This window comes from Microtus oregoni, unplaced genomic scaffold, assembly GCF_018167655.1.
Source record: "Microtus oregoni isolate MIOR12 unplaced genomic scaffold, Mior012 000026F_ref0000081, whole genome shotgun sequence".
NCBI lineage: Eukaryota > Metazoa > Chordata > Mammalia > Rodentia > Cricetidae > Microtus > Microtus oregoni.
The window spans coordinates 25,070,426-25,082,877 of record NW_024543085.1 but is presented as its reverse complement, the minus strand read 5'-3'; positions in this window follow the sequence as shown (position 1 = coordinate 25,082,877).

Here is a 12,452-nt window from a genome sequence, read left to right as displayed (position 1 = left end):
GGATCCATATGTTCTCAGTGATGCTTTGTTCTTTGAAGCTGGGTCAGGTCTGGTGGAGCTGGGTTGGGAAGGTTGTTCTAAACCCAGTTCAACTTCCACAGCCTTCTCCTTTGCGCTGTCTTCTCATGAACCCTCCCTTTCTCCCCATCCAGTACATTCTCTTGCCATGTGGCAGCATGATTGGATGGCCCAAAGAGCCAAAATGAAACTCCTTTCTGTATAATTTAATCAGTTATACCTGTTTTTTTTACAGCAGCACACAAAAAATTAATGTGTACATAATACTCATGCATACACACAGACACACACATATGCACAACCTCAAAATGGAGCAAACTCCTTAAATACTAGAGAGAATCTGCCTGGTATTTGATTTGGCAATGGAAATTCCATGGCCATAATACCAAAAGTATAGGCAATGAAAGAAAAACCAAATAGACTGGACTTTATCAAAATTAAGAGCTTTGGGGCCTGGAGGAATAGCTCAATGGTAGAACATGTGCCTAGCATTTACAAGGCTCAAGTTTCAACACCCAACATCAAAAACAATAACAATTGTTATTATAACAGCAGGTCTTGGGATGTAACTTAATTGGTAGAGTGCTTGCTTCTCATGTACAAAGCCCTGGGCTTGATCTCCAGCAACATACAAACTTTATTTATTTATTTATTTTTGGTTTTTTGAGACAAGGTTTCTCTGTAGCTTTGGTTCCTGTCCTGAAACTAGCTCTTGTAGACCAGGCTGACCTCGAACTCACAGAGCTCTGTCTGCCTCTGCCTCCTGAGTGCTGGGATTAAAGGCATGCACCACCACCGCCCGGCAAGCAACACACAAATTTAATGTACTTAACTATATATGTTGTGGAATAATCTTTTTGCATACTGTGATATGGGTCACTCTGATTGGTTTAATAAGAAGCTGAAAAGCCAATGGCTAGGCAGGATTTGGGGGGGGGGCAGAGAAAACACTGGGGAGAAGGGCAGAGTCATGGGGAGACACCAGGACTCAGAGCAAGCAGCATGAGCCTTACAAAATAAAGGAAACTAAGGCATGAAAAGAATGTAGATTAATAAAAATTAAGTTAATTTAAGTTATAAGAGCTAGTTAGAAACAAGCTTAAGGACAGTGGAGGTGCACGCCATTAATCCCAGCACTCGGGAGGCAGAGGCAGGCAGATCTCTGTGAGTTCCAGGCCAGCCTGGTCTACAGAGTGGGTTCTAGGACAGCCAGGGATACACAGAGAAACAAGCCTCAGTGGCCAACCAAGCTTTCATAGTTAACAATAAGTCTCCATGTCATGATTTGAGAGCTGAGTGGCAGGACAGAAAACTCCACCTACATATATGCATACTTATAGTTATACTGCATGTATATGTATAACTATACCGAAACTATAATTCCGGTACTTGGGAAGTGGAGGCAAGGGGATCAGAAGTTCAAGGTTATTCTTGACTATATAGTAAATTTGAGGCCAGCCTGGGTTACACAGACCATGTTTCAAAAAAGTAACAAAAAAAATTAACTTGTGCAAATCAAAGGACACTGTCAAGAAAATGGAAAAACCTATAGAATTAGAGGAAATTTTATAAAACATGCATCTAGTACTAATATTGAGAGCACGTACAGAACTTTAAACTCGACAACAAACAAACAAGTTCATTAAAAAGAGGGAAGTCTGTGCCTGTAGCTCAGATGGTAGAGAGCTCGCTCAGCATCCATGGGGCCCTGAGCTTCATTCTCGACAGTGAATGACTGGCCAGGACGGTACACATCTGTAATCCCAGCACGTGGTAGATGGGAACAGGTAGCTCAGAGGCCAAGGTCTTCCTCAGCTACCTTGTCAGTCTGAGGCCACCTTGTACTTCATAAGACCCTGTCTCAAAAGAACAAAACAAAAAGAAAAGTTAACTATACACCTAACAAAACATATACAGAATCTGTATGATGAAGAACTTTTTTATTTGTTTGTTTTGTTTCGTTTTGTTTTTAGAGACAGGGTTTCTCTGTAGCTTTGGAGCCTGTCCTGGAACTAGCTCTTGTAGACCAGGCTGACCTCGAACTCACAGAGATCCACCTGCCTCTACCTCCCCAGTGCTGGGATTAAAGGCGTGCGCCACCACTGCCCAGCATTTTTTATGAATTTTTTTTATGATGAAGATTTTTTTTTTTTTTTTTGGTTTTTCGAGACAGGGTTTCTCTGTGGTTTTGGAGCCTGTCCTGGTACTAGCTCTTGTAGACCAGGCTGGTCTCGAAGTCACAGAGATCCGCCTGCCTCTGCCTCCCAAGTGCTGGGATTAAAGGCGTGCGCCACCACCGCCCGGCTATGATGAAGAATTTTTAATGTTAAAGAAAGGAGTCAAAGGCAACTCCTCTTAGACAGACATACCATGTTCATGGATTAACGGTTTGATGTGGCAAGGACTTCCTTTTTCCCCTCTAAATTGATTTCCAAGACCTCTTGTTTCATCACAGCAGGGAGCTGACAGCTCCAAGGACAGTTGAGTGTAGAGTCCATGTCTGGCCAGAGAGTGACAAAGGCAGAATTTCCACAGCATCTGTGGCCTGAGTCTCTTAATCGGGCTTCTGCAGGAAGCTCCTGTTGCCAGAGAGTAAAGTACATGAGATTCCTTCAATTCTAAAACGAATGGAAATACAGACGTCACAGCTGGGGATAGTTTCTTCTGGCTGTTAGCAATCGTTCCTCAGTCATGCGCCACTGGAAGACAAGATGCTATGGAGATGAACTGTGGGGCTGGTATTTATGACAGAGAGGAATTTACAAAAGCAGAATTTATCCAAAGGGACAAACCAAACGCTGTTTGGATTGCTATAAAATGCCAAGACATTGTGAGCAGTCAGCTAATCATATTCTTGTAAACAGAATTTTTTTCTCTAAATATTGTTCTCAGTTGTAAAAGATCTCATCAAGTTTCTCTGCAGACATAAGTTTACTCTAAAATTTGAGTTTTTAGAAGTTGGAAGACGTTAGGGTAGCTGAGATCTTGTCGCTCTGTGCTACTGGGGACTGAGCCCAGGGCCTCCCACATGCTAGACGAGTGCTCTACCATTGAGTCAGCTACCCCAAGACGGTTCCTGAAAAACGAAAGGAATCCTGCCCATTGTTGAAGTGGGCTACTCCAGTTGCCAAGATGGTGCAGGAGGGCTGGAGAGATGGCTCAGAGGTTAAGAGCATTGCCTGCTCTTCCAAAGGTCCTGAGTTCAAGTCCCAGCAACCACATGGTAGCTCACAACCATCTGTAATGGGGTCTGGTGCCCTCTTCTGGCCTGCAGGCATACACACAGACAGACTAATGTATACATAGTAAATAAATAAATATTAAAAAAAAAGATGGTGCAGGAACAGCAACGTAGCTCAGCTCGTAGAGTGCTTCTTAGTGCGCACAAAGCCTGGGCGTTGCGTGGCTACAATCCAGCACTTGGGAGGTAGGGGCAAGATCAGGAGTTCAAGGACATCTTGGGCTACATCATAAGTTCTAGGTCAACCTAGGCTCCCTGAGATCCCTATCTGGAAACAAAAGACGTCAGGCAGTGTGGTACTAGCAGAAGGGTAGATATTTACTTCAATGAAACAGAAATATGCCTAAAATAGGTCCAATTGGTTTCAAATTTTTACATTTATTTATCAAAATCTCTGTGTGTGTATGTGTGTGTGTATGTGTGTGTATGTGTGTGTGTCTGTGTGTGTTTGTGTGTGTGTGTATGTATGTGTGTGTGTGTGTGTGTGTGTGTGTGTATGTGTATGTATGTACACTTGCACTATGCCACAGCCCGCATGTGGAGGACAGAGGACAATTTTCAGGAGTCAGTTTTCCCCTTCCAACACCTGGGTTCCCCCCATCAAGTTCAGATCATCAGTCTTGACAGTAAGCACCGTTTTACCAGGCTTGTTCACTGCCCCTTCAGTTAGTGGTTTGTGTTTGTCTATTTGTTTTGAGACAAGTGAAAAAGTTCTGCACTGCAATGAATCTCTTTGCCAACACAATAATCCAAATCAGACCAAATCAAACCGAATTAGAAAAAGCCCAGGTTTAATGGATACAAATGCTCCCAGATGGCTTCCCAGCCCCCAAGACAGTTGATAGGAAAGGAAGACTGGAAACCACGTGTTTGTTCTCTGGGGAGCAGTTTAATACCCTCTGGAGTGGTCTTGAGCATCTCTGGGGAGGGGTCATCGTTTGATGGACTTTCTCAGGGGCGGAGTCTGGACTGAGACAACACCAAGGGGGCACTGGGATTGGGGTAGAGCTTCCAACTGAACATTCCAGACTCTTTGGGTATATGGATGCCAGGGGCTGGAGTGAAGCTTTCATCCAAACATTCCAGACTCTTTAGATGCATGAGCACCAGGGGCTGGAGTGGGGCCTTCACCCAAACAACAAGGTCTCACTATGAAGCCCTGGCTGGTGTGGAATTCACTACGTAGTCCAGGTTGACCTTGAACTCACAGAGATCCTCCCGCTTCTACCTCCAGAGTGCTGGGATTAAAGGCCTGTATCACCCAGCACGGGAGACAGAGATCTCTGTAACTTTGAGACCAGCCTAGTCTACAGAGAGAGTTCCAGGACAGGCTCCTACAAAGAAACCTTGCTTCGAAAAGCCAAACCAAACCAAACCAAACCAAACATGAATCTTTATTTATTTATTTTTATTTTATGTGTTTAGATAGGTGTTTTATTTTACATGGTGCCTGGGGAGGTCAGAGAGGTCAGCTGTGAGATACCATGTGGGTGCTGAGAATCAAATCTCTCTCTCTCTCTTTCATTAGAAAGCAAACAGGCATGTTTTTAAAAAGTAAGGAAATAAAAACAAACAAATTTGAATAGGACAAAGGTGGGGGGAAGCATCAAGAAAGAGCACAAGAAACACATATTAACAAAGAGACACACACATTAACACACACAGAAATATTAACACAGAGACACACACATTAACACACACAGAAATCCCGTGAAAACACATATTAACACAGAGACACACACATTAACACACACAGAAATCCCGTGAAGACACATATTAACACAGAGACACACACATTAACACACACAGAAATCCTGTGAAGACACATTAACACAGAGACACACACATTAACACACACCGAAATCCCGTGATTAACACAGAGACACACACGTTAACACACACAGAAATCCTGTGAAAACACATATTAACACAGAGACACACACATTAACACACACAGAAATCCCGTGAAGACACAAAATCAGAAACCATAATATATAGCAAAAGATCTGTAGATGAGGTGGAAATCCCCAGACAAGCATTATGAGACAAAAACAAAAACAAAACAAAAAACTGGAAATACGATTGATTGCATCCGAGCTGGCCATCTACTGCAGGTCCTTAGGAGTGGTTTGTATACCCAGTGAGACTCCATTGGAGAAAACAATTTTCCTTTTTTGAGTGGTTATTAACTGGGCATAGCTTCTGCGTTAGGGCCCACTAACACAGAGAAAGTGAGTCCACGTTCTCTCTCTGCTCTGGGACCTTCATCTGACTTAGACCTGTGTGCATGCGGCCACGCACTATCTCTACGCAGGCTGTGTGCGTGCTGCCACGCACAGCCTCTGCGCATGCGGTGCGCGTGCTGCCACGCACTGTTTCTGTGCAGGCTGCGCATGCGCTATTATGCTGCCACGTGCCCAGTCTCTGCGCATGCGGTGCGCGTGCTGCCACGCACTGTCTCTGTGAGTTCATGTGTGCATCAGTCTTGCTGTGTTTAGACAGTCTTGTTTCTCTGGTGTCTTCCAGCCACACTGGCTCTTACAATCTTTCCGCAAGTTGACATTAGAAGCATGAGGCAGAAGACAGAACGCTGATGTTGGTAAGGTACTGAGAGAGTAAACTTTTTTTTTTTTTTAACTCTGCAAGAGACACTGTTAAAAGAATGAAAAGAGGGACTAGAGAGATGGCTCATTGGTTAAGAACATGGACTGCTCTTGTAAAGGACCCGAGTTTGATTCTCAGCACCCATGTGTTGAGTAACTCACAACTGCCTGTAACATAGCTCTAGAAGGATGTGACTCCTACCCTCTATGGGCATCAGCACAGACAGACAGACACACACACACACACACACACACACACACTACTAAAAAGAAAATTAAATCAGGCATGGTGACACATGCTTTTAATACTAGCACTTTGGGGGCAGAGGCAGGTGGATCTCTGAGTTTGAGACAAGCTTGATCTACAGAGAGAGTTCCAGGACAACCAGGGCTACACAGAGAAACCCTATCTCAAACAAAACAAAACAAACAAACAAAAAAACAACAAATGAACAAGATGAGAAGAAAAATTACATCCTGAGAGGAAATATGTACGCATTACACGTTCAACAAAGCCTTGTGTCTGAGCTACACATGAAGAGCTTGTGCTGGGCAATGGTGGGGCACACCTTTAATTCCAGCACTCAGAAGGCAAAGGCAGGTTGATCCTGAGTTCAAGGCCAGATTGGTCTACAGAGTGAGTTCCAGGACAGCCAGGGCTACACAGAGAAACCCTATCTTGATAAACAACCTCAAAAAACAAGAAAGAAAGAAAGAAAGAAAGAAAGAAAGGGAAGGAAGGACTTGTGAAATGACATTTAAAAAATCTAACAACTCTAAAATAGAGAGGTGGCACACATATGTAATCCTAGGACTCAAGAGGTATAGGCAGAAAGATCTTCAAGGTTATCCTTGGACATATATCAAATCTGAGGCTAGTTTGTGATATATGGGACTTTTTCACAAAGCAAAATCAAACAATTCAATTACAAATTCAATGAATGAACAACATGCATATCAAGAGAATAAGTAACAGCTGGGTATGGAAGTGCGCTCTGTGGTCCCTGTTATGTGGGAGGCTGAGGAAGAGTACTCACTTCCCACAAATTCAAAAGCAGCCTGACCAACATAACAAGGTCCTAATGAGGTAGGGGAAGGAGAGAAGAAAGAATCAGGAGGGAAAAAAAAAAGAAGAGAGAAAGAACATTTAGATGTCAGATAAACGAAAATTCAGCATCAGTAGCTGTTAGAGAAATGTAAATTAAGCCATAATGAGACATCACCACACACTTATAAAAACGTGCAGAATGTCTGCTCCGCATGTATGAGGCCCTGGGTTACACACATCCATCGTGTTTAACAAAGCTGCAGAGAAACTGTGTCACTCATACTGTTGGTGAACACAAAATGACACCATTTGGAAAAACATTTGTCTGTTCTCGAAATCAAATCAAACAACAAATAACCCAAACAAACAAAAATACCATATATACACTCCTGGGCATTTTTCCAAGAGATATGAAGGTTCATATTCATGCAGGAACTTGTATTCAAGTGTTCATAGCAATTTTATTTGTAAGAGCTCCAAACTGGAAACCAGCCAAGTATCCTGTAACGGCTGAGTGGCTAAATGAACTGGGATCCATCCATCCTTATAACGATGCAGTCGCCAGAATTTAAAAGGACAATGTTATTGATCTAAGTAACAGCTTGGATGGATGGTAAAAGAATTACATAGGGTGGGGGAAAAGCAAGTCTCACAGGGATACCTACTGGCTGGTTCCATTTCTGTATCATCCGTGGAGTAGCGTAATTACAGAGATGGAAAACAGATTAGTGGTTGCCAGGGGTTGGTGATGGTAGGGAGGGATGGGTGTGGCCACAAAAGGGCAACACCAGTGTTTCTTGTATGATGACACAGTTGAGGTGGGTTTTTGTTGTTGTCGTTTTGTTTTGTTTTTTCCTTCTAGAGCTGCAGATCATACCCATGGTACCTACATACTAGGCAAGAGGTGTACCGCTGAACTATGCTACCAACTTCACCATTATTTTTGTCTTTTAATTAAGAACATTTTGGGGGGCTGGAGAGATGGTTCCATGGTTAAGAGCACTTCTTGCTCTTGTAGAAAACCCGAGTTTGACTCCCAGTACCCATATCAGATGGCTCATGACTGCCTGTAACTCCAACTCCAGGGGATGCAACGAGCTGTCCTGGCTTCTGTGGGTACCCACAAACACATGGCCGACAGAAAGTCATCTTCAGCTACACAGAGAGCTTGATGCTAGCCTGGGCTACATGAGACCTTGCCTCATAAATATATAAATAATTAAATAAATAAAATAAACAAACAAAAAAAGGCAAAGAGAAATAGCAAATCCCCTCTGAGCTAAGTCTGGAGTGGAAGTCTTGACAAAAGGCTTAGCTAAGTGAATAGACCGCTACAGGGAGGCAGGCAAACCCCAGTATTGACTCAGCAAACACAACATGCCAGGTGCCTTTTGAGTACTAGGGAGAGACCCATGACAAGCTTCTGCCCTTTTAAGCTTATACTCAACTAGAGGAAACTGATTTTTTCTAGTATGTGTTATAGCTCACTCGCTCTACGTACCATAAAGCTGGAGACGGAGGCTGAAGGCTACACTGAGGGGCGTGATTCTTGACAGGGCGTTTGGAGGAAATGCTTGTGATCCTAGCAGTTGGAATGCTGAGGCAGAAGGGAAACTGTGAGTTTGAAGCTGGCCTAGCCTCTGTTAGCAAATACCACATCTCCCTGGGGAGTCCGTATACCTAGCTGCTATTGCCACCATTGCTGCGTTCCTTTCCTGACGTCAGAACCATGCTTCTTTGGGTTTCCCACATGGCCTGAAGACAATGACTCCGCAGGAACCTACCTGGTCTTCAGCACCAGACTGAGACTGCTGGAGCTTGCAGCCTAGCGTCCTGAGCAGCTTCTGAGCTCTCAGCCTCTCCGGTGTGAGACAGGCTTTGTTGTACTATCCAGGCAATATTGAACTCCTGATAGCCTCCATGCCAAGAGTTGCTGGGATTACGGATATGTGCCACCATGCTTGGTCAGATTTCAATTTCTTTTTTTTTTTTTTATTTATTATGTATACAGAGTTCTGCCTGCAGGCCAGAAGAGGGCATCAAATCTCATTACAGATGGTTGTCAGCCACCATGTGGTTGCTGGGGATTGAACTCAGGACCTTTGGAAGAGCAGCCAGAGCTCTTAACCACTGAGCCACCTCTCCAGCCCCAGATTTGAATTTCTTTACAAATTTCTTCCCTTCAGTAATTTCGTTTAATAAATGCAACTTGGCAGTGAATGTCCTAAGTGTCCTTTCCTCTTGCTGTAATAAATACCCAGACAAAAGCGACTAGAGGGAGAAAGGCTTTGTTTTTGGTTCACAGTTTCGGGTCATCACAACGGTCACGGCAGGGGAGCAAAATGTTGGGAGCCTGAAGCGACTGGGTCGCAATTCATTCACAGTGGGACAGAGAGCAAGGGACAAAGGCAAGCATCTAGTGTTCGGCTCATGGTCTCCTTTTCATTCAGTCCAGGCCCAGCGGATCAAATGGTGCTGTCCACATTGGGTGGGTTTTCCTATAAAAATTAACCCAAATTAAAATCCCTCACAGGTACGCCAGCAGACTGACCTAACCTAGGCAATGTGTCATTGAGACTTCTTTCCCAAGCAATTCTTTATTGTGTCAAGTTGACACCCAAACCAATCCTTGCGATAGGGGTATAGATTACACCCCATTTTCTTCTGTTTTCTCTAGCTCTGACCAGGCCTTCTGGGAATATGTCTTCATTTAGTGTCTTTCTGAAACTTTAACTCTGAAAAGGCAGCTGAAAAAAAGGTCCTGGAACATGACCGTCTTGACCCTGTGTTCCTCAGAAAGAACTTCAAACGGAGCAGTTCAAGGAAAGGAAGCAGTTTCGTAAGGAAAGCCACAGTTCCTGACAGTTAAACCATTGGCCTTCTAGCCTGCAACAAACGTTCATGGTAAGTTTTATTGTACTGTGGGCTTGACAAGATAATTAGCCCTAAAAATTTCCACATCCTAAATCCCCATCACACATAACCAGCCATGTTATCCCACATGGCGAAAGGGACTTTGTCAATGGGTACGATTGGTGACTGGGATTCCTGAGAGCAGAGAATGGACTAGGTTACACACATGAACCCAAGCTAATTATATGAGCTTTAAAAATAGAAAACTTCTCTTAGCTGCAGAACCAGAGAGAGGAGTAGAAGGACCCAACCCCACATTGCTAACTCTGAGGATGGAGGAAGGGGCTGCCAGCCAAGGAATGCAGGTGGCCCAGGAGCCAAGATTCCAGAAAGGACTGTAGCCCTGTTGATACCTTGATTTCTGCCCAGTGAGACCCATATCAGACTTCTCTGCAAAGCTGCAAGGCAGTAACTTTGGTTTTTGCATGAAGTTCGTGAATAAAGTACTGGAGCACCTATTGAAAATGAACATAGCCTTTCATTTGTTTCTAGTTTCTTTAAATTATTTCGTTTATAAGCAAGAGGAACCAGGTTGAGCTTCCTTGAGCCAAGGAAAAAGGCCTTCTATGAGCACACAGGGCACCTCAGGGAACCCAAGGCAGAAAAGCAGGAGAGCTACAGAGAGGCAGCTTGGGGGTAAGCTGCTCCAGGAGGCTCCGTACTCTGGTCCATCTCTGCCTCTCCATCCACCTCCACTCCGCTTCATCTCATTCTCTGCTGCTTAGTCCAGGAACGGCTTCCACTTCCCTACTGGACAAGAGTCTCAATCCCAAAGCCAAAGTCCCAAAAGAAGAGATTAATTCTGGGATTATTTGTATAAAGTATCCTATCGGGGTTAAACTGTGCCCTTCCCAAAAACACACGCTACCGCCAGGCTGATGGTGGCCCTTGCCTTTAATCCCAGCATTTAAGAGGCAGAGGCAGGTGGATCTCTGTGAATTTGAGACCAGCCTGGTCTACAGAGCGGGTTCCAGGACAGGCTTCAAAGATACACAGAGAAATCCTGTATCCAAAAGCCAAACAAACAAACAAAAGACACATTACCTCTCCCAACTCAGAACGTGACTTTTCTTGGAGAGGGTCATTGCAGATGTAATGAGGACATAATACAGCAGAGTGGAACCTTAGTTCAAGGACTAGTGTCCCTGTAGGGAGGGGGAAACTGGGACACAGATGCAGACAAGGATGGTCGTGTAAGGATTGGGAACAGTTGCAATGATGCTCCCTTGGCTTCCAGAAACTGGAGAGCAAAGAAGGCTCTTACCTTGAAGCTTCAGATGAACGTGACCCGGGCAAACCTGACTTTCAGACTTCTGGCCTCCAAGGTGAAGCAACAGTTTCTGTGCTTAAAGCAACGTGAGTTTTGGTGGTGGCAGATTTTGTGGTAGCAGGTTTAGAAAACCAGTACAGTGCCCAGTGTGATCCAGTCCTTTGTGCCTAGGGGACAAGGTCTTTTCTTTTTCTTTTCAAGACAGGGTTGAGCTTTGGAGCCTTTCCTGGAACTTGCTCTGTAGACCAAGCTGGCCCAGAACTCAGAGATCTGCCTGCCTCTGCCTCCCAAGTGTTGGAATTAAAGGTGTGCACAACCTGGCCAGGACTAGATTTTAGCATACAAACATGACACTTCAAGACTCAGCCCCATGGAAGGATGGATCACAGGATGTGGGGCCAATACCCTGAAATGCTATCCTTCTACTTCCATAGATATGGGACAAATACAGTCTCTCCTACTCTTCTCTTTCTTCTTTTCTGGTTTCCCTTTAAAGTCTTTAGCTCTTTTACCTTCTGGAATGTACTATAGTGTGTAGTATAAGATACAAATCGGGGGCTGGAGATGGTTCAGTGGTTAAGAGCACTGACTGCCCTTCTAGAGGACCCAATTCCCAGCACCTATGTGGCAGCTCAAAACTGTCTATAATTCCAGTTCCAGGGGACCCAACACCCATGGCAAAATACCAATGCATATAAAATAAATAAATAAATATATATATATATATTTTTTATGGTCTTTTTTGAGATAAGGTTTCTCTGTGTATCTTTGACTATCTTGGAACTCATTCTGTAGACCAGGTTGAACCTGAACTCACAGAGATCTGCCTGCCTCTGCCTCCCAAGTGCTGGGATTAAAGGCATGCCCAGCTAATAATTTTTTTTTTAAAAAAAAAGTATACAGACCGGTTGTCTTCCACACTGCGATCCACTTGTCTGATTTATTAGTGTTCCTCTTATTGCCATGTTGCATTTCATTTATTAAATTGAGCACTGATGTTTGAACATTAATTTTGGAATCTCTAGGTTCAAGTCCTCTGATTGGCTCATCGGGTTCCTGTCAAGGAGTGAGATGACTCTATGTTTGCAGGATTTGAGGGGTGGGTAGGGTGGGGGTTTGATCCTATAATTTCATGACTGCTGGCCAACGGTTCTAACCCTGAGCTACATCCTCCAGCAACTCTGCAAGCTGAGTTCTGCGCTTCCCACCTATAGCGATCTGAAATATCCACTTCTTATGAACATACTCTGGAGAGAATGGGGTGTTTATAAAATGTTTCTTTTCTTTTTTCTTTTTTCTTTTTTTTTTTTTTTTTTTTGCTTTTTCGAGACAGGGTTTCTCTGTGGTTTTGGAGCCTGT